The 24,521-nt window shown below is 32.6% G+C and overlaps 1 long non-coding RNA gene across 2 annotated transcripts in view; it reads right to left on the reverse strand.

The window, feature by feature from the left end:
- Nucleotides 1–24,521, reverse strand: part of LOC141563455 (uncharacterized) — a 1,961,515-nt gene that overhangs the window by 528,954 nt on the left and 1,408,040 nt on the right. For both annotated transcript variants that reach the window (XR_012488424.1, XR_012488423.1), the window contains exon 6: nucleotides 6,511–6,564. This is a non-coding gene — a long non-coding RNA (uncharacterized LOC141563455). The remainder of the gene's footprint in view (nucleotides 1–6,510; nucleotides 6,565–24,521) is intronic.

The following is a 24,521-nucleotide window of genomic DNA, read 5'->3' on the forward strand; positions in this document are numbered from 1 at the left end:
GAAGGAAGTGGATATCTTCAACATAGAGAAGAGCTAATCCAATTCCAATTGATCAGTGATGGACAGAATCAGCTACATCCAGAAAAGGCACACTGGGAAATGAGTATAAACTATGAGCATTGTTTTTTTGTTTTGTTTTGTTTCTCTTCCCAGATTACTTTTACCTTGTGAATACAATCCTTCCTTTGCAACAACAACAACAAAATTCGGTTCTGCACATATATTTTGTACCTAGGATTATACTATAAGATATTTAATATATATGGAATGCCTGCCATCTGGGGGAGGGGGTTGGAGGGAGGAGGGGAAAATCTTGGAACAGAAGGGAGTACAAGGGATAATGTTGTAAAAAAAATTTACCTATGCATATGTACTGTCACAGAAAATGTTATAATTATAAAAATTAAAAAAAAAAAAAGGTGATGGGATGGGGTAGGGGAAAGACACTGTAATAAAGTAAAATTAAACAAGAAAAAAAAAAAAAAAAAAAAAAAAAGAAAAGTCCAAATTCTAGAAAGTTCTGCCTTTATGATATATCATGAATCCTGTAAATTTTCCCATCAACCCTATTACTGTCACAGTTCATACCACTGGATAAGTATGCTAAAGACCTGGCCCTTGAAACTCCTGCTCTAGGTTTAAGATTTTTGGTTTAGTGCATAATAATAAAGGCACATTTTCTTGTTTGTTTATGTCCAGATAGCTCCAAAAGAAACTTAGTGATCTTATCTACATCTACCTATTTTCTCCTCTGGGTATATTAGCATTAATTCTACTATACCAGATTATTAATACCCCTCTATCCCAAGTTTCTATATCTTGCTTCTTGCACAACAAAAAAAGCTGTCTTTACTTCTGAAAACGAAGTTTCAACCTAGAATCTTATGGAATAACTCATCATGTCTGTGATATACTTCTACAAACTGCATTCCCTTGGTCACAATTCCCCTATGTACTTTTTTTTTTTTTAAATATAAGCTTTATAAACACAAATATAGTTGTCATTACTATATGTATTTCCAAAGTATAGTATGTAGTTTCTGGAACATATTGAGTCCAAAAGTCTTTAAGCCAGTTGAAAAGCATTTATTAAATATATATGTGTTATGAATTATAATCAGATTTCAGATACAAAGAGAGACAAAAAGTTCCTTCAAATAGGTCATATTCTTATGAGGGAGACAACACACAAATAGCTAGCTACACATAAAATAAATAGAGAGTAAAATACAGGTAATCTCAGAGGGAAAAGGCACTAAAAGGTATGTGCATGGGGAAAGGTATTCTGAAGAAAGTGGAATTTGAATTGTATTGACAAAAAGATAGAGAGAGAATATTTCAGACTTAGAATTAACTTTTTATTTGTCAATGGAAATTTAAATAAGAGATTGATTTAGGGAACATTTTGTGCATCTCATAACCATTCATTCATTCCTAAGTTGGGCTTCTAAAGCCAAGTAGAATAAATTAAATTTGTCTTAAGTAAGACAGCTTTTGTAAAACCTTGATAGAGTTCCCAAAGAAGTCTCTAATTTTGAAAAGAGAGCCTCAGCGTGAAAGTTTTGTCAGGAGTCAAAGTAAAGGTGAACCTGTGAAAGAAGCAGTTTAAAGACTGACCTATCTCAGATTGAGGCTTTACAGATTTTCTTAGTAGACATAGGGAAAGAAAGAAAGATAGAAGACCTATGGGGAAGGATTTATGATCCTCTGCTTAGAACTTAGGTGAGAAAGTAGGAAAAGTAAGTACTTGTTAAGTCCTTAGAAAAAGAAGAAAGATAATAAAGTCAACAGGATGCTTCAGTGTGTTTGATATACTGCAGAGCAAAAGTGTAAAACTATAAAGTAATTCTGAGATTATTTGGTAAAATAAAACCTTTTTTATTATAGAATGAAGGAACAGGCCAGAAAAAAAGGAGAAAGTGATTTATTCAATGTCACACAATTATTCAGAAAAGATATTCACTGACCATAAGTCAAGTTGATAATAATAAATCAAACGTTATATATGACTCAATAACTCAAAACCTCTTGAGATAAGCACAGTGGTGTGCTAAAGATAGCTTGTAAAATGAGAGTTGATGATTGCTAAATTTTGAAAGTGAACATTTAAATCAAATGAGCAAATGGTACAAATCAGGGCTTGATTCATTTTTCTACTTATATAAAAAAGAAGTGAATGAGAATATGTTAATAATACAGATTAAAGTTACAAATCTTCTAAAGTTAAAAAATGTATATCTGCTTCCCAAATCACCCTGCCTCCACCAAAGACCTATTTTTGAATATTTATCAACATTCTTTTGGGTATGCAATACTATTATTCTAGAGATAAAGAAAATGTGTCCTTAAAAGGTTGGTCTAGTCCATCAAGTAGTTGTTGTTTTTTTTGTTTTGTTTTGTTTTGTTTTTTTGTTTTTTTGGCTATACATATTTGTTTTTCAATATTGTTTAAAAGGAGAGGATATAAATTGAGAGGAAAATAAATGCATATATATTGAAAACTTTTTTTTTTAATATAAAGATTATTTGTTCAAAGCCACAGAGCAAATTAGCATCTGAGGTGAGATTGAAATTCTTCTAATTCCAAGTGTAACACTCATTCTGCTATATCACAATGATTCTTGAGCAGAGGTGTTTATATATTGTTGTAAAGAAAAAAAAATCCTTCAATGGATTTCAGATAAATAGGCATGCTTTCTGTACATTCTATACAACTATTTCAATCTGTACAGTTCTTCGTCATAGTTTCTCACAAAACAACCATAAAGGATCCATCCTAGGTCCTGAAGGTCCATTTCTGAATCTTTTTGTATTATTCTGACACAATTTATCATTTCTCCTTTCCATCTGTCATCTATCATTCTTTTTTTTTCCATGACCATCTCACCAACTTTTTCAACTATTTATTTATGGTAGGAAGTCTATTAGCTAAGATCCCCTACTATGTGGACTAGACTAGTTTTCATTTTTTCCTGAAAAGGTATTGAAACTGTCCTCAAGACTTATTTGGCTCAGGGAATTTAAGACCAATGGCTTCATTTCCTTGTTACTAGGAAAAGTTCATCCCGTCAAGAAGGCAGAGCTGTAAGAAATATAGGAATTTGCACTTTTCTGGTCAAGAAGCTATATTAAAGGCTGGAATCTTTAATCCCCAGAGTCAATTAAATCTACAGATTGGTTCCTACTCCTGTTAAAGAAAAGAGGTATACTATATCACTTGACAATAGACTCAAGTAGATATTCTTCCTTCCAAAACACATTTCTTGAATTATATATTTTATGTTTCTACTTATGTGTAAGTGATTCATTTCTATCTATTTAAACTATATGCCATATCAATGTTCTTTTGATCATTTGTAGTTTTGATTCTTTAGAGATTATTATCTTTTGTTAATTGAAGCTATATAGAATTTCCAAAATAATATTAATGTTAAAAAACACTGTGTGTATGTATGAGTGACAAAAAGAGAAATGGTGAAAAAACTAAGAGAAGAGAAAGAGAGAGAGATGGAGATAGACAGAGGTTGACAGAGAGATGAGATATGTTTCTCTATGAGAGAAACAAAGAGACAGAGACAGAGAGAAGATTGAGAAAACTGAAACTGGTAAATATGAGGAGATACTAAGAATGCTTTGATAATTGCAAAATAACGATAACTGTGCAGTGATTAATATCCAGATAAACTGAAATATATAAAAAACAGGAAAGATATATGCTTGTCAAAGGCATGTCCCAGTACCAAGTAGTATGTTCAATATGGAATCAAAACTGAAGAGGAGAGTAACAGTTTCTAGGCATTCTTTTATATGTATTCCATTTTATATCTGCATCAATCTATGGAATGTTCCCAAATAAATTTCATAATGTCTCAAGATATTTCTGGTATAATAATCAACACAAGAAAAACCAAATGGATGAAGATTGTTTATTGTCCATTCACCAGGCTGGAGGAAACGTTTATATCACTCATCATATATCATGAAAAGACATTTCAGATGGACAATGAGCTGAGCCCAGAATTGAATATGAGAAAGAGAATAGCCTGACTTACATCTGGAAATAACTCTATGAATTGCTTTAAAGATGAAACATATGAAAACAATGAAACATATCCAGGTGTCTTTTATTTTCTTCTTTATAAAGTGAAGATATTAAATATTCCAGTGCTTCTCACTCTAAATCCCATGATCTCGGAGTTCATTTCCAAATCCAGGATTCAATGATTTTCATTCTTACAAGTTCTTGTTTATTATATTTTTGAGGGCAATTAAAGCATACCTAAGTGACCATTAAAATTCAGGCATGAATATTGATCATATGTATATAATACAACTGCATGATAATACCTGTCATATAATGGTTACCATTTTAAGTAATACTTTTGCAGATACCTAAATTAATATTTAGAGTATCTATTAAATTCCTGCATATGTAAAGCATCTTAATCTACTGATCTAATAAACTAGCAACTTATATTTCTAAGGGAAAAGAACTATTTAGAAGGTCACATTTATTAGTATTTATAATTTAAAAATCATCTGAGAACATAAGCTCCCATAATAGTGCTATGTAGGATAAATTTGCAAGGAAGAACCTAAGCTAAGACATATATGCCCATTTTTTTACCTTTTCAAATATTTGTTATTTTTAAAGACCACAAAACCTACAAAACTAGTATGTATCATCTCACTAATTAAAATGCTTAAAAGTCTAATATAGCACATGGGAAGGGACAAATCAGAACTAACACTCTGTCAAGTAGAGTAAATAAAGTAAAAAAGACACAAAACCTGTATTATTTATTGCAGTATCTTGGGAAGAACAGATAAAATATGAATCTCTGAAGAAAACTTGACACTTATGAATATAATGGTTATATATAAATATGGAAGAACTAATTATGAACTGATGTAGAATGAAGAGAGATGTAAGGAAAGAATATTCATAATGCTTACAACACTCTAAATAGAAAAAAAAAACAGTCTTTACAAACATTTACAAAACAAATGAGAGTAAATCATCGTAGATTTATTAAAAAAATCAGGATTCAAAGAAGAGATTATTGATTTCCCCCCTCTTTTTCCTCTTTCCTTTTCTTATTTCCTACTCTAACAATTTTATATCTGTGGGATAACTCTCTGGGAAGGGGAAAGGAGAAATTCTGGGGAAAGAAATAATAGTGAAAAAATAGTAAAATAATTTTGAATAAAAAAATATGGAATGTTGATGGAAAGAAAACTGTTATCTTAACAAAATAATGGCTTATTAATTGCTATTTTATCAAATAAAAATGAATACATCTGGAAAGAGATACACACACACACACATATATACATACATACACACATCTGTGAACATTTCCTTAATTGGGACATTCAGGTACCAGTCAAGTCTCCAAGTTACTATGCAGGTGTTCTTTAAATTCAGGAAATTTGAAATGGGTGAGAGATTGAATGGTTCAACAAAGTGATGCTTTGTTGGAAATGCTTCACTTTTCCTACTTCTCCTAAGGGTTATATTCGTATGCACACACATATATATATACATACATCTATTTATATATACAAACATACACACCTGTATATGGACACATTTTTACATAGACACATACATATATATGTATGTGTGGAGAGAGAAAGGGAGGGAGTGGGAGAAAAAGCAAGAAATTATGTATTCATTTTATGCTCTTGCAAGCAACACTATGTTCTATTGGTCAAGTCAAAACAAAATTCCACAAGAAGAATAATCCTGATTTTCAAGGATAGTGGATGTTTTGCTCTCCTACACTGGGAATATAGACATACACACATGCACACATTATTTTACACATATTATATTAATATATGTATACATAGAGTATGTGTGCATATAATATGTATATATATGTTTATGAATATATTTAAAAATTGTATTTGTCTGTCCAAGTTCAAAGAGATCATAGCATTTTTAATTGAAGTATAGCATTTAAAGTTAGTAAAAGCCTGCTCTCTTCATTTGATGGCAAAAACCACCGTGCCTCTCTCAGACACTCCACAGATTTTTCTAATTAGCCCATGACAACCAAATATCAATTCACTGGGTAACATCACGAAGTGTATTAAGCCTGTTGGTATACCCTTCACCCCAAAAGTAAAGGTAACCTCATAATCACTACTACAACCACCAACCAATTACCTACTGTATCTCTCTAAGACTACTGACAAAGTCTTCAGAGCAAACTCTGTTCTGGGTACCATACCACAAAGAGCTGACCCTGTGACAGGAAGACCATCTGTATCTACTCTGCTCCTCCAGGCAGCACTATGCTCTCCTAGTCAAGCCAAAACAAAGTTACTGAAATTTATGTTACCTATTCCATTTGACATGGAAATGAACAGGTTTTATTTTTCTGACCACAAGAAGAAAAGCCCTAATATACCACAACCATTAAATTGATTTTAAACTCATGTGAACCTCCAATATGATGATTGGTATTTGTGAAATATAGAAACTAGCCCCAAATTGCTTACCTCAGCCACCTTCACAAATCCTGGAAATCAGGGCCAGAAAAAATGCTGAGTAGCCTAAGAAAAAGGAAACAAAACAAAGCATAACCATGTAAAGAATTAGCTTGACATCCAAGACAGGTGAGTGTTTTGCTCCCTTAAACTAGGGAAAAATGTTCACTCAGTGTACATAATGCAGGGAAAGAATAAATAAGCAGCAGGGAAAATAATATCTCTCTCTCTCTCTCTAGTGACCCCTCTATCACCAGGACTGTGCCTTCATAACTGGTGTAGTAGCCATCAGGAAACAAGGTAGCATTTTTAACAAGGCATCATTTTGGAAAGTCATTCAATCTCTCCCCCATTTTAATTTTCCTGAATGTAAAAGGCATCCATTAACTTAGTGAGTTATGGTGCCAAAATATCCCAATTAAACGAATACCTCTGAGATGAAAAGAATTACATATGTACACTTGTATTATTTGTCTCTTAGAACAGCAGTACCACATTTGTAGCCAATAAGAACCACGGCTTATGGAGTTATGGCATCTCACACTGCAATGAACTGATTAGCAAGCTTAGTTTTACAGTTTTAAAACGCATTATAAAACTCTTCTTCATCTCTGTCCTAACTGAAGTAAATATTGATTTAAAAAACTTTACATGTAAAAAGATCATCCCTTCCTCCTCCCTTCACCCCATCTGTCTATCTGTCTGTCTACCTGTTTCTTCCTCTCTTTCATATACATCCTTAAACTGAACCAAAAAGGAAAATGCCTCTCTTTATTAAGATCATGTCTACAATATTTGGAAGTGCCTATTATCTTTTCAATGAAATACAAAATTAATAATGATTGATTTACTCTGGTATTATCTTTTATGAAAGGATTAATAATATAACCAATTTCAGCAGAATACTATTTCCTCTAGGATTCTAGGAAATTAGGGCTTAATATCTACATATTTATTATTACTTGTTCAGCTCATAATTGTTTTATTTTAATATAGAAAAAAAGCTGAACCATTTAAAGACAAATCGACAAAGGTTAAAACAAAATGTATTCTCTTTTGAGTATCCATTTGTTGAGACATTTACAGAGATACACACATACATATAGAGTACAAAATATTCTTATTTGTATAAAAGGTAACATTTAGAAAGAAGATTTATTTTACTTAAATATGTATACAAGAGAGTAGCACTAGACTATAATCTTCATGATAATCACATGAGAGCAGAGATATATATAACTTCCTACTAGATATCAAAGAACTCTATGACGATTCAAAAAGTCACCTGCCCAAGTATATTTGTGTGGGAAGATAATCTAGATGAAAATAAATATGGAAAATAAATGAACAAAGAAAAACATCACTGAAAAATCCTCTCAGTTATATTAAACTGATGCCACAACATAATTCATCAATGCAACATGGCAACACAGACAACACACACAAATGATTTCAAAAGAGATGTTTTGTATTTTGTTGTAGAGTACAGAAAAAAAAATCAAAGGTAATACTTCCACCTCATTTATTTTTTAAACTTATTTAGAAGTTTAGAAGCTTTTTAAAAACTCATTTAGAAGATGTGTGAGGCTTGGTAATCTATTTCAACACTCAACTTTACAGTCCCCACCTCTAATGGCACTAATATCAAAAAACTAGTTTCAATGTCAGGTCAAATGAAAAATATGTGTAAATTATTTGAAAACCTACATAAATACCACACATTTTATTATCATTATCAATATTAACATTATGCTAAAAAAGCATAAGGTCTTTGATGGGAGAAGAGTTAATTTAACTTCCACTGTTCTATAAAATTAATAATTTTATAAAGTTGTACAGTCTATAGGATGGTTTTATTTCATATGGGCTCTGTAAATAAGATGATTTAGATAAAATCTCCAAAGTGGATAAGCAAATTTAATCACAGAGCTAAAGATACATGCCTAGCTGCATACACCTAGGTAAATGGTAAATTTAGGACTTGAACTTTTATGACATCAAGACCATAGGAACGATAGGGTTCCCATTACCCTATAGTGCATGCATATGGCACACATCTATATACATGTATAAACAAAACAAAAAGAAAACAAAATAATTGCACATATTTAATCTATATCACATTGTTTTAGTGAGGAGGGGAGGAAGGAAGGAAAGAAGAGAAATTTGAAACACAATGTTTTACAAAAATTGAATATTGAAAACTATTTTTACATGTATTTGGAAAAAATAAAATACTATTAAAAAACAAACAAACAAACAAACAAACAAACCAGCAGGCCAGACCTTCTTAATTCTTTAACATGTCCAGTGATAGGAAACTAGAGCTGGTCGCACAGAGCTGGTAAATCGTTTCTTCCTTAGTTACATACCTTATATTCTTATATAATAAGTTATATTCCTTAGTTTATATATATATAACATCTAATTTCTTCTCCTATTTGATCTATTATATAATAAGCTTCTTCATTATTAAAAATTGTTAAAAAGAAAAATACTCCCAGTGCCATTTACACTACACTTAAAGGGACTTCAGGATATTCCTTATTCTGGAACCAATTTTCTCTGTTTACTTTTTTGTATTTATCATAGGACATAATCAACCAAGAAAATAAGAAAACAATTACTAATTGTTCTCAGATGTCTTATGTAAGAAGTATGCAGTCAGTGGAGGTTTTCAAAGAGAAAAAGAAGATAATTCATAACTTGGTGGAGAGACTACTATATATCTATAATATATAGAAATGCTGATGATTTGTTTTATTTTATATATTTATTTTATATCCTTCAACTTTGCTAAAGCTGTTAATTCTTTCAAATAAGTTTTTGGATGATTCTCTAGGATATTCTACATACATTATCATATCTGCAGAGAATGATAGTTTTATCTCTTCATTGCCTATTCTAATTATTTTAATTTATTTTTCTTTTCTTATTGCTAAAGTCAATATTTCTAGTAAAATATTGAATAATTGTGGTGATGATGGGCATTTTTCTTTCAATGCTGATTTTATTGGGAATGTATCCAGCTTCTCTCCATTGTAAATAATGCTCTCCAATGGTGTTAAGTAGATAATACACTATGAGCAAATGGAATATATAACTAGAATGCAGGGATGGTTCAATATAAGAAAAAACTATTACTATAATTGAACATATCAATAACAAAATCACTAGAAATCATATGATAATCTCAATAACTGCAGAAAAAAAGTTTTTGACAAGATTTAGGAACCATTAAAAACACTAGAGAGCATAGGGATAAAACTAGCTTCCCTTAAACCAATAAGCAGCATCTACGTCATTTTACCTCCATTTTCCTCTTTTTCCAGTACAATCCCTTTTCCCCCTTTAGTTTCTATTTTATATTATCATAGCAAAATCAAATTATATATGCATTCTCTAAGTACACCCATAACATAGACTTTTGAAGAGTTCTTTCCTTTTTACCTTTGTATGTTTCTTTTGCTTCACAATTAATGTGTTAAAAAAATTAACAAAAAACAAAATCAAACAAAACAAACTACTATGGCAACAGGGAAGATCAAAATATAAACTCAAATTAAGACAACAATGTCAAAATGCCTATATATGAAGCCTGAAAATGTAATATGAATTATTCCTTGGTTTCCTGAAAAGCTCTCTTGGAAAAGCACAAAAGGGGATTTAAAAATTAAGTACAAGAGGTTGAAGAAAAATTGGGAAAAGAAGTGAGTTATACAGGTAAATTATTGGTGTTTGTAGAGGGGGAAGAGTCAATAGTTCAGAAAAAAAAATCACAAAAAAATGACTGGAGAATAAATTTCCTTAAGAAAGGAATTGGTCAAATGAGAGACAATTCCATTAAAAAAATAACTCCTTTAAAATTGAAATTGGCCTAATAGAAAGGAAAGGAAATATTCTTACTGAGAAAACAATTCCTTAAAAATTAGAGGCTTGGAGAGACTTACATGAACTGATGCAAAGGGAAATGAGCAGAACCAGGAGATCATTATACACTTCAACAACGATACTGTATGAGGATGTATTCTGATGGAAGTAAATATCTTCAACAAAGAGATCTAATTCATTTCCAATTGATCAATGATAGACAGAATTAGCTACACCCAGAGAAGGAACACTGGGAAATGAGTGTAAACTGTTTGCATTTTTGTCTTTCTTCCCATGTTATTTTTACCTTCTGACTCCAATTCTTCCTGTGCAACAAGAAATTCGGTTCTGCACACATATATTGTATCTAGGATATGCTATAACACATTTAACATGTATGGGACTATCTGCCATCTAGGGGAGGGAGTGGAGTGAAGGAGGGGAAAATTCGGAACAGAAGTGAGTATAAGGGATAATGTTGTAAAAAATTACCTATGCATATGTACTATCAAAAATTATAATTATAAAATTAATTTTAAAAATTAAAACAAATTAAATCTATATAATATATTTTTGAAATTATGAGAGAATTACAAAATTATCAAGGAAAACTCCTAAGATAATTCAAAGGATCCACCAATTTCTTCCTGAAAGAGATATCCATGTAAAAAGCCCAAGGAATATTTAAAGAAAATTAGAGAATACTCAAGACAAAATGAAAATACTCATTGATACATAATAGATACACAAATATTGATCATGTATTTGGCATTTAAAAAAACTCATAAGTCTCTTGGAGTTGCCCTGAATCATTGTTTGCTTAGAATAATAATGTCATTCATAGTTGAACATCTAATACTATTACTGTTACTTTATATGTAATCTATTTTCCTTTGCATCAGCTCATGGAATTCTTTGCAACTTTTTCTGAAAGTATCACGCTCATCATTTTTTGCAATACAAAAATATTCTATTATAATTGCATGCCAGCATTTATTCAGCCATTCCCCAATTGATAGGCATTATATCAATATCCAATTCTTTGCTACCAGAAAAGAGCTATAATAAATATTTTTGTAAATATAAATCTTTTCACTTTTTAAAAATGTCTCTTTTGCGATACATGCCTCATAGTGATAATGGTAGGTCAAAGAGTATGGATGACTTTTATAGTCATTTGGGCATATTTCCAAATTGTTTTTACAGAATGATTAAATCAACTGACAATTCCAGCAACATTGCTTCTTCCAGGACTTGTCATCTCCCCGTTTTGCCCTATTAGCCTATCTAATTGGTATATGATATTATATCTGAACTATGTTAATTTGCCTTTCTCTAATCAATAATGAGTCAAAACATTTTTCATACACCTAAACATAATTATAATTACATCATCTGAAACCTGTCTTTGTCCTTTGATCATTTATCAACTCATAATGTTCTTTATATCTACCAATTTTATCCAATACTTTATATGCTTGAGAAATGAGACCTCCATCAGAGAAACCAGCTTCAAATTTTCTTTCACAATTCCTCTTGCTAACTGTACTTCACCCCTATTTCCTTTTCCTTTCACCATGTCCCTCCTCAAATGTTTTGTTTCTAATGTCTTTGCTTCTCCACTTTCAATATGCCTTCACTTTTATCCCACCTCAGTCTTATTTCCTTCCTCTCCGACTTGGATAGAATGGTCAGACAGATATCTATATCCAATTAAGTGTGTACATTTTTTGCTTTTAGAGTATTTTGCTCTCTCCCATTCACCTCCCCCTTCTTTTTCTTCATTGTAAAAGTTTTTTTTTTTTCTTGCCTTTTTTATGTGTGATGAGTTAATCCCATTTTACCTTTCCCTTTTCCTTCCTTTCAGCACATTTCTCTCTAACCCCTTATTTAAAAAAAAAAATCATCCCTTCATATTCAGCTAACACTTGTACCCCCTGTTTGTCTCTAACTGCCCTAATAATGGGAAAGTTCTTAAAGGTTGCAAGCACCATTATCCTATGTAAGGATATAAAGTGCTCAAACCTTGTTAAGTTCCTTATGATTTTCTTTTTCAGTTTACGTTTTTATGTTTCCCAAGGGTCTTGTATTTAAAAATCAGATTTTCTATTCAGCTCTTATCTTTTCATCAAGAGTGCTTATAAATCTAGTGTTTCTTCTAATATACATTTTTAGCCTGAAGGATTATATTCAGTTTTGCTGGATAGGGGATTCTCAGAGGTAATCATAGTTCCATTGGTCTCCAGAATATCATCATTTAAGTCCCAACCCTCACAATTCTTTAATGTAGAAAATGCTAAATTTTATAATATCTTGACTGTGGTTCCACTATATTTGAATTGTTTCTGAATGTTTTAGCATTGATTTAATCCTAGAACAAATAATGGTTTCCTAGTGATATAATGATTGGAGTATGTTAGGATTCTTACAAGGTGCTAAGCCAGTTGTCTAATTTAGCATGGTATTTAACAGTTCTGTAGTTCAGAGTTCACACCTTTCACACCTTTAAAAGAGCATATAAAAGGACAAGCCCACTGGAAGCTGGAGGAGATTCAGAGTCAAGATTTATTCCCACTTCTATGTTTGTGCTGGCTGGAGACATTTGGACAAGAGCTCTCAGGAACCAAGGAGAAAGGAAGGCCTCCAGAAAACTAGTCAAGCCCCAAGTAAAGGAGATAAGATTTTGGAGGAGACAATAAAGGATTTAGACTTTAACTCCTGGCTGCATTTGAGGTGATTATTGAAACTGAACTGCAAGGAAGGCTGCCTCCAGAAGCTCACCAAGAAATCTGCTCCAAGAGAACAATTACAATTCAGAGAACAGAACATTACATTTTGGCGCCCAACATGGGGCAGACAGGATCCTGATTTCAGTGAAAACTGATACACCACTGTGGGTAGAACAGTGGCCCTAAACAATCAATACATTTCAGGCCTTATTAGATATAGTACAGGAACAACTTGACCAAGGACACTTACAACCTTCTCTAAGTCCTTGGAATTCCCCAGTATTTGTTGTAAAAAAGAAATCTGGAAAATGGAGGATGTTAACTAATCTAAGAAGAGTAAATGAACAGATGGAAACTATGGGAACTCTTCAGCCTGGACGTCCATCTCCTACTCAGTTGCCTAAGAATGTTCTCTTTGTGTAATAGACATTAAGGATTGTTTCTATTCTATCCCTCTAGATAAGGAGGATATGAAAAAATTTTCCTTTTCAGTGCCCAGTGTTAATTTAGCTGAGCCTAATAAAATATATGAATGGACAGTTTTGTCACAGGGAATGAAAAATAGCCCAATTGATAAATGGTCAAAGGATATGAACAGATAATTCTCAGAGGATGAAATTAAAACTATTTCCACTCATATGAAAGAGTGTTCCAAATCACTATTTACCAGAGAAAAGCAAATTAAGACAACTCTGAGATACCACTACACACCTGTCAGATTGGCTAAGATGACAGGAACAAATAATGAGAATGTTGGAGGGGATGTGGGAAAACTGGACACTGATGCATTGTTGGTGGAATTGTGAAAGAATCCAACCATTCTGGAGAGCAATCTGGAGTTATGCCCAAAAAGTTACCAAACTGTGCATACCCTTTGACCCAGCAGTGCTACTACTGGGCTTATATCCTCAGGAAATACTAAAGAAGGGAAAGGGACCTGTATGTGCCTAAATATTTGTGGCAGCCCTTTTTGTAATGGCTAGAAACTGGAAAATGAATGGATGCCCATCAATTGGAGAATGGTTCGGTAAATTATAGTATATGCATGTTGTGGAATATTATTGTTCTGTAGGAAATGACCAACAATGAACACAGAGAGTCTTGGAGAGACTTACATCAACTGATGCTGAGTGAAATGAGCAGAACTAGGAGATCATTATACACTTCAACAACAATACTATATGAGAATGTATTCTGATGGAAGTGGATATCTTCAACATAGAGAAGAGCTAATCCAATTCCAATTGATCAATGATGGACAGAATCAGCTATACCCAGAGAAGGAACACTGGGCAATGAGTGTAAACTATTAACATTTTTTGTTTTTTCTCCCCAGGTTATTTTTACTTTCGGAATCCAATTCTTCCTTTGCAACAACAATGCAACAAAATTCGGTTCTACAGACACACACACACACACACACACACACACACACACACCACATATATATATATATATATATATATATATATATATATATATATATATATATATATATATATTACCTAGGATATACTATAACATATTTAATATGTATGGGAATGCCTGCCATCTAAGGTAGGGGGTGGAGGGAAGGGGGGGAAATTTTGGAACAGAAGGGAGTACAAGGGATAATGTTGTAAAAAATTACCTATGCATATGTACTGTCAAAAATGTTATAATTATAAAATTAATTAAAAAAATTAAAAAGCTATACTATAAAGTTATAATTGTCAAAATTATTTGATACTGACTTAGACTAGAGTAGCAGATCATGTTAGGTGCAGAAGACAGAGTGGTAAATTACTATAGTAATCTAGTATTTGATAAACACCAAAAACTCCAGCTTCTGGGATAAGAACTAAATTGGACAAAAATCTTCTGGGAAAAAATGAAAAACAAGATGGCATATAGTAATTATAGGCCTACATCTCACACACCTTATTAAGATAAGAGCAACTTGGGTACACATATTAGGGGTGATACCATAAGTCAATTAGGAGAATAAAGAACAATTTTCCTATTAAATCTATGGAGAAGGGAAGAGTTTATGAACAAACAAGTGATAGAAAATATGAAATTCAAATAGATTATCCATTTTTATTTTATTTTTATTTTTTATTTTTGATTTGATATTTGATTTTATTTTTGATTTATTTTTACTTATATTTGATTCCATCAAAATAAAAAGGTTTTCCACAAACACAATAAAAGCACCCAAGACATGAAAGAAAGTAGAGAGCTGGGAAACACTTTTTACAACCAAAGTTTATAATAAATGTATAGAGAACTAAGTAAAATATATAAGAATATAAGTCATTACCCAAATAATTAATGGTAATGTATATGCACAATTATTTTTAGATGAAGAAATTAAAACTGTCTATGGTCATATTAAAAATCTAAAATGCTAAATCAATATTGATTAATTAGAAAAATGCAAATTAAACCAACTGTGAGTGACCATATCTCCCCAATTCAATTTGCTAAAATGAGAGAAAAAAAGTAATAATTGTTGGGAAAATTTTTGGGGAAATGGAACACTAATGCATTGTTGATGGAGTTGTGAACTGATTCAACTATTCTGGAGAGCAATTTGGACCTAGGCTCAAAGGACTATACAATTGTCCATGCCCTTTTATTTAGCAATAACATTGCTAGTTCTATATCCCAAAGATATTATCAAAAAAGGAAAATGACTCACACATACAAACATATTTATGGCAGCTCTTTTTGTCTTAGCAAATAATTGGATATTGAGTGGATCAATTGGGGAATGGCTGAAAAGTTGTGGAATATGAATGTACTGGAATACTGTTGTTCTATAAGAAATGATGGGCAGGGTGAATTTAGGAAAAAAAAAAAAAAAAAAAAAAAAAAAAAAAAAAAAACTTGGAAAGATTTACCGCAACTATTGTCGAGTGAAGTTAGTGGAACCAGGAGAATATCACACACAGTAACAGCAACATTATGTGATGATAACCTATGATATTTAGCTCTTCTCAGAAATACAGACAATTCTGATAGAGAGCCAGAATACCTGTGAGTGTAGAGGCAGAGGGAGCAAAGATGCTATTGAATATGGGCATTTGCAGGAGAGTAGAACTTTTGATTTGTGGTTCTAGGTGAGATGGGAGATCTGAAGTGATGCTAGACGTCCATCCCCTCGATCCCAAGATTATAAGTGCTTTCATTAATTCTTATTAAAAAAAATGAATCATCAAAGAGGAAAGAACCCAATCATAGAAGCTTGTAATGGGAATAGGGAAGACAGGGGTTCATCTTCAGAGAATAACAGTGAAGTAAAAAAAAAAAATCTTCTACCCCTAAAAGTAATGTTAAATGATTACCTTCTGAAAAATGAATTTAAAAATCAAATCTGAGTAAAAACTTTAAAAGAATAAAATAAGTCTAAGAAATGCAAGATTATGAAAAAAGAGTGAACCAACTATATAAGAAAATACAGAGTCTTAAAGGTGAAAATTATTCTTTAAAAATTAGTGTGTGAAGATTTTAGAGACCAAGAAATAGCAAAACAGAATATAAAGAATACAAAAATAGAACAGAGAATGAAAAATCTTAACCGAAAAACAGCAGATCTGAAGTAAAGACCAAGAAAAGAAAAATATAAGAATAATTGGACTATTTGAAATCAGTGAAGAAAAAAAAAAGATCCTTGAGACAATAATGCAAGAAATAATCCATGAAAATTGGCATGGAGTGATAGAATATGAAAGAAAAGTAGAAATATAAAAAATCCTCTGAGTACTACCTTAGAAAGATTCATTGTGGAAAACACAGGAATATTATTGCTAAATTTCAAAAACCCCAGATCAAAGAGAAAAATTTCCAATAATCAAAAAAAAAAATCCAAATATTCTGGAACTACAATTAGAGTTGTACAGTGTTAGGTTCTTACAAAGTGATAATGAGATAATGAGATATTAGGTTCTTACTAAGTGCTAAGTCGGTACTAAACAATTCTCTAGTTCCCGCTTTTAAAGGGAGTTTTACCCTTTTGAACTTCTGGGGAGGAGCTTAATGTTTAAAAGGAGCAAGTTCATTGATAGAAGCAATCTTCCCACAAGCCCTTGCATTATCCCATGCCCATTCTCTGGGTGGATAACAGAGGGCGGCACTCTGGAGGAGGAGAATGAGTCTCTGACTCTAGGTCAGAATTGGTAGCTCTCTACAGGAAGAAGAATCTGGCCGAAAGATTGAATTGAGACAGCAGTTCTCCTCCCAGAGAGCAATCAGCAGTTTCTGGAGACAACAGAACATTACAGTACAGGACTTATCAACAGCTACAATAAAAGACTACAGTCCTGGAACCATATATACTGGCAATCAAAAAAATTAGGGATGTGGCCAAAAATATCATATCCAACAAAATTATCTATAAAATCAAATGAAAAAAAGATGTTCAGGGAACTTGAAGATTTTCAGCACTTTCAACCAAACCAAATCTCATTAGAAAATTTAATATATAAGAATCAATATTAAAGATCATTTTCCAAGAAACTTAACATGGACAAAATGTTTATGTTATCTTTGTGGAAATCTATATCATTTGTTGTTTTAGATGCATGTTTACATGTAGGTAAATGCAAGTGTATGTGTGTGTAGGTGTTTGTGTTAGGAATCGTTTTCATATTTTATTAATTTAAAACTAAATGCAAAAAAAAAGAGAAAAAGCAAAAAAAAAAAAAAAAAAAAAAAAAAAAAAAAAAAAAAAAAAGCATGGCAATGTCCTATTCTGTTCCAGTTTTTTTTTTGTTTGTTTTTTGTTTTCCTCTTAATAGAATCTAACTAGTTCCTTAGACTAACCTTATATATCTTGATTTCTGATTTCTATGCCTTTATTGGTTATCTGTTCTGTGTATTATCAATGCATTTACTAAACTACCACCCAAGAAGTAGACAATACACTTGTTAATATCTTTCTTAAAACTTGGAGCCTAGAACCAATGACAGGATGATATAATCCCTCCCTCCAGACACTGTATGAGAAAGGAAACAGAGTTCATATTAAAAGGACCACATAATAACTATCAGTATGGCTTAAGAAAAAATGCCAAACCCAGGCCTTTGCTGAAATGATTTGTAAAGGATGTCATATCTGCTTCAAACATCTGACTTGGTGTCTTTTCTTTATGGTTTTTATGACAACAATAGGCTAATAGATTTATGCCATAGAAGCACTGACCTTTATTGGCAAGTACCTACTGTCATGGGGAAAGAAACACCACATGCCAGAGTGACCTCTGATTTTGACAGTGATTGACAACATGGTTTGGTGCTAGCCACCAAAAAGCTTCTTTGTCTGTTTTAGCATTTACTCTTAGATTAACTTCTGACACTTGCTGGAATACAAAATATTTCCAGGGAAATTGCTGGAAATACACATTTAATTCTACAGAGCCTTTGCTATTTAGAGCAGAGATATACACAAAAGCAGGGTGCTTACAGTACTTTTTGGACAAATCACATTGATTCTATCTTATTCATTGATTCTTAAGCTCAATGTCTATTTCTATAATTTTAGAATGCTATACACTGATTTGGCCACCTGCAGAGAATGATACAATCAGAATCAGAAGAGAACAATCCCTGTCTGGTACTGGAATCTTTTGTTTTCATTTCTTTTTTTTTTTTAATTTTAAAAATATTTATTTAAAACTAAATACAAAATAAGGAAAAAAGCAATATAAAAAAATAAAGACAGAACAAGGGGGAAAAGAAAGTGAAAATAAACAAAATAAAACAAAACATTGGTATGTGCCCAGGAGAACATCAAGAAGAATTCGAAATATATAAAAATAAGTTTTCCTTTTAGGAAAGCATCCATCTTTTCTTTGCTTCCTTTTACATTGTTCTTTTGTTCTCTTGTGCACTTTTTACCATTTTTTTCCTCCTTTCACCCTCCCACCTTCCCAATCAGGTTCCAGTTAAGCACAGATATATATTTATACATATCTATACATATATACATATGTGTATGCATGTACATATATATACATATATATATACTACACATATGAAAATATAAACACCCACACACTACATATATCTACCAAGCATATATGCATGCATATGTATATACAAAACTACATGCATGCATACAGTAATGCACATATATATCACATTACATTTATACATTTACACATATGTAGGTATGCACCTATAATAATATTAATGATTAACATGTAATATTGATTTCTCTTGATCAAATCTGTAAGTTTGACATTAATATCAATGATTACTAGACACTTTTTTTCCTTAATAAATTCAGCTCTTGAAACTCGTTTTTTTTTTGCTTATACTCTTCTCCTTTTATTCTTCTCCTTAACTGGCCTTACCATACTTTCCCTCCATTATCTTCTCCCTCTAGTCTTTTCCTCTGTCTATTTCCCTTTCCCAGTAATCCACATACCTTGTTCCATGGCCATAAATGTACACACTTTTTACATTCTCATCTTATCTAAATCCTCCTCCCTAATTTATAAAATTTTGAAAGGTGCTATACCTTTCATGGTATATACACATGTACATATGCACATATATGTTTGTATGCATGTATGTGTATGTACGTGCATTGTTCCCTATTTAGCCTATTCCCTATACAAGTAAGTTTTTAGAACTACCAACCTTCTTCCCCCACTAATGTCTCTGTATTTCTCCTTCCTTTGCATCTCACTTCTATAGCTTAATTACTAGTTTTATCTTTTATTAGACAATTTTTCTTCTTAGACTTAGTTCATACTCACTTCTGCCCCAATCTTTCTTTTGAACTTTTTTTTTTCCTGAGGTAATTGGGGTTGAGTGACTTGCCCAAAGTCACACAGCTAGAAAGTGTTAAGTATCTGAGAACAGATTGAACTCATGTCCTGACTTCAGGGCTAGTACTCTATCCACTGTGCCACCTAGCTGACATACTGATGTCAATCTTAAACATATGATTATGTTTACATATTTAAAAAAAAAAACATAAAACATGTCTTTGGTGAGTCCCTTGAAATTAATCTTTGATGTTGGCTTTATATTAAATTTTCTATTGAGTTCAGGTTTATTCAAGACCAAGTACTGAAAGTCTGCATGTTCATTAAATATTGATTTTTTTTTCATTCAATATTATGGTTAGTGTAGCTGATTATATTTTTGGCTACAGGCTTCATTCTATAGGTTGTAATATATATTATTCCAGGAAATGAAGGCTTTCATTGTAGCTGCTGATAAATCCTGTACAATTGTAATGGTAGCTTTAGCATATTTTAATTTTTGTTTCTTGTTTCTTGCAGAATGTTTGCTTTGATCTGGGGGTTTTGAAATGTGCCAATAATGGTACCATATGTTTTCTTTGTAATATCTCTTTGAGGTAGTGATCAGTGATTTTTTTTTCTATTTTCACTTTCTCTTCATGTTCTATCTCTTCAGGACAATTTTCCTTGATTATTTCTTGAATTATTGTGTCAAAGTATGTTTTTTTGGTCACTGCTTTCAGGTAGTCCAATTATTCTTATATTTTATCTTCTTCATCTGTCCTACAGATCTCTTGCTTTCCTTCTAAGATATTTCACATTCTGTTCTAATTTTTTCATTCTTAATATTTTATTTTATTTCTTGGTCTCCTATACTTCACTGAATTCCCCTTGTCCAATTCTAATTTTCAAAGAATTATTTTTTTTTCTAAGACTGTATCTTCTTTTCAAGTTGGTTAACTTTTTTTCCATAATCTTGTTTTTCTTGGATAGTTCATCTTATTTTTCCCTTAATCTCTCTCATTTGATTTTTAATGTGCTTTTTGAGTTCTATAAATTCTTTCTGAGCAAGTAGCCATTTAACATTATTATTGAGGCAGCTGGTTGGTGTAATGAATAGAGCACCAGCCCTGAAGTCAAGAACACCTGAGTTCAAATCTGGCCTCAGACACTAGCTGTGTGACACTGGGCAAGTCACTAAACCACAATTGCCTCAGCAAAAAAAAAAAAAAAATTACTCTTTGGGGTAGAAAAGACTCTTTTTTTTTTTTTTTTTTAACACTTCACTGTCCTCCTCTGAAGATGAACCCAAACATATGGTCTTTAACATTTCCATTGTAAGTTTCTATGGTTGGGTTCTTTCTTCTTTGCCTATTCATTTTTTTAACTGAAAATTATTAGTGTAAGCACCCCAGATCCAGTGGTGGGGATATCTTGTCTTTAGCTTTATTTTAACTTTTCTTCTGATGTGGAATCCCAAATCAAAAACTTCATCCTTTTGCAAGTCCCCCAGTCTTAGATTTCTTGCCCACTGATTCTGCACTCATCGGATTTACTGGCTCCTTTTCCCTCAGGGCCATGTCTCCAAAGAACAGATGGGCCTGTGTTTTAGTCTTGGGGAACTCAAATCCCTGACTCCCCATACTGTCCTCAAGATGAAACTTCCTGTGATTTTGGTGGAGGCTACCTCTGAACAGAATTCTTTACAGGTCTCTCTGCTTGCTATTTCTGATGAGGTAGCCTGAAGGTGTTTGCACTTCACATTCAGTAAATGTTGCTTTTATGGTCTTTTGTATGATAATCTTTGTTTGCCCCAGTGGAACCATTGTGCTGCTCCAACTTTTATTTGTTTTTCACTGGTTTCTGTCCACCCTGAGGTGCAATTTTGTTTCCTTTAGGAAGAAATCCCAAGAGTTAGGGATCTTCTGACCTACTTTACCTATTAACCTACATCCCATAATCCTCTTCTACTAGATTATTTTCTATACCATCCATGGCATATTTACCTTCTTCTGGAAGATGCAATAGGGAACTCACTACTTCATCAGACATTAGAATGCAAGTCTTTATTAGAACTTAGTTGCCTTGAGGTTTAGGGCTATTTTATTCTTTGTAATTTTACTACTAGCATTTAAAACATTATACAAAGTAGGTGACTAATAAATGCTTTTTACTTAATTGAAGTTGTTAAGAAGATTTTTCTTGAGGGCAGAGCCAAGATGGTGGAGAAGAGACATGTCCTTTATTGAGCTCTGTTTACATCCCTCAAATTAACAGCAAATTAAGCCTCTGAACTGGTTTTGAAGTGACAGATCTAAATAATATTGGAGAGCAACAAGTTTCCAGCAGAAAATAATTTGGAAGATCTTCAGAAATGATCTGTTTCAATTGGGCAGGAAGGGAGGCCAGCTGAGCACAGGCAGCTGAGTGCAGGCCAGCCAAGGGCAGGCCCATAGAGCTGTGTGGACTACATATGTCAGGAAATCTACAGAGAGGAACCTGGAACAGTGTTTGCTATTCTGTCCTAGTTCCAAGCCAGTAGATCAGCAGATTAGCTGTAAGACATTGAACAAACATACAAAAGGCAAATAGTAAACTTCTAAACCCCAGCATATCAGGAACTGACCATGTTCACATAGCACCGGGAGTACTGTCAGGAAGTCAGTCAAGGCAGACCCAGCACAACCATTGTTGCCTGTAGAGGAAGCTTGGAAAATATTCCCTTTGCTCTAAAAGTAGACCTCAACTTTTTAAAAAAATGAACAAAAAAATCAAAAAGAACTCAAACTATAGATAGTTCTTAGGAAGAAAGAGAAGAACAGCTTTCAAACCCTGAGGACACTAAAAGCAGATAGTCTTCAGATGAAGCCCAAAAGGGTGGTATAAATTGATCCCCATCTCATAAGGCTGTCTTGGAAGAATTCATAAAGGATCTCAAAAGACAGAGAAAAATATGGAAAGAAAATGAGAGCTCTGAAGATGGTTGGGAAAGGAAACATGGAAATTATCTGAAGAAAACTCCTTACAAAATAGATTTAGTGAAGTGAAACAATCACATAACTCCTTAAAAATAGATTTACCCAAATAGAAGAAGATAGCAACTCCTAAACAGAATTTGTGAAATGGAAAAAAAGAAAACAACTCCTTGAAAAACACAATTTGTGAAATGAAAAAATATATTCACAAAATGAAACAACTCATTCAAAAATTCAATGGGCCAAATTCAAAAGGACCAAAAAAGGTAAATGAAGAAAATAATTAAAAAAATTAGAACTGAACAAATGGAAATGAATGCCTCAATGAGGCATCAAGAATAAGTCAAACAAAACAAAACAAAACAAAACAAAATGTAACATAACTCATTGGAAAAACAACTGACCTGGAAAAGGACTTAGGAGAAACAATATAAGCATTATTGGACTTCCTAAAAACCCTGATGGAAAAAAGAGCCTAGATTTTATTTTTCAGGAAATCATCAAGGAAAACTGCCTTCATGTCATAGAATCAGAAGATATTCTGATTCTGAAAGAATTCACTGGTCACTTCCTGAAAGAGACCCCAAAATGAAAACACCAAAGAATATTATAGCTAAATTTCAGAATCACTGGACCAAGGAAAAATATTGCAAGCAGCCAGAAAGAAACAATTCAGATATCAAGGAGCCAAAATCAGGATCACCCAGGACCTAGCAGTTTCCACCTTAAAGGATCAAAGGGCCTAGAATCTGGTGCTCTGAAAGGCAAAGGAACTTGGATTGAAGCCAAGAATCTACTATCCAGGTAGATTGAGCATTATCCTTCAGAACATTCAATGATACCAGTGAATTTCATTTGTTTCTGAGAAAAATACCAGAGAAGAAAAAAAAATTGATCTCCAAATACAGAACTTAAAAGAAGCATAAAAAGGGAAAAGGAAAGAACTCTTCAGAACTATATCATTGTTATGGGTATACTTAGAGAATGCAAATGTGCATATGATATATGTGATAATAAAAAAAAAAAGAAACTAGAGGTAGAAAAGAGATTGTACTGGAAAAAAAAGGAAAATGGAGGTAAAATGAGGGAAATTTCATCTTATAGAGAGGTAAAGAAGACCTATTATAGTTGAAGGAAAGAAGGGAGGGAAATGAACATTATTCTCATCAGATTTGGCTCAAAGAGAGAATATCACTCATATTTGATTTCACAGAGAAATTTGTCTCACATTATAGGGAAGTGGGAGAGGAAAGGGGAAAGGAAAAGAGGAGGCTACTAGAAGTGAAAACAAAAGTAGTAGGGGAAAATATAAGAAAGGGGGGGAACTGTAAAGGGGGAAGGCTGTGTAAGGGAAGTGGTAGTCAGAAGCAAAATACTGAGGAGAAAGGAAAGGAAAAGGAAAGAGAAAAGCCTAACTTGGGGTAAATAAGGTGGTAGGAAATACAGAGTTAGTCATTTTAACTGGGAATGTGAATTAGATAAACTCTCCCATAAAAAGAAGGGGAAGAGCAGACTGGATTAAAACTCAGAATCCTACAATATTTTGCTTACAAGAAGCACATTTAGAGCAGGATCAGGAGATCATTTTATATTTCAACAACAATAAGATGAACAGTTCTGATGGACAAGGCCACCAAAAAAGCAGTAATAAATTGAACCAGCTATACCCAGCAAAAGTACTCTGGGAGATGATTATGAACAACATAGAATTC

This window comes from Sminthopsis crassicaudata, chromosome 3 (assembly GCF_048593235.1).
Source record: "Sminthopsis crassicaudata isolate SCR6 chromosome 3, ASM4859323v1, whole genome shotgun sequence".
NCBI lineage: Eukaryota > Metazoa > Chordata > Mammalia > Dasyuromorphia > Dasyuridae > Sminthopsis > Sminthopsis crassicaudata.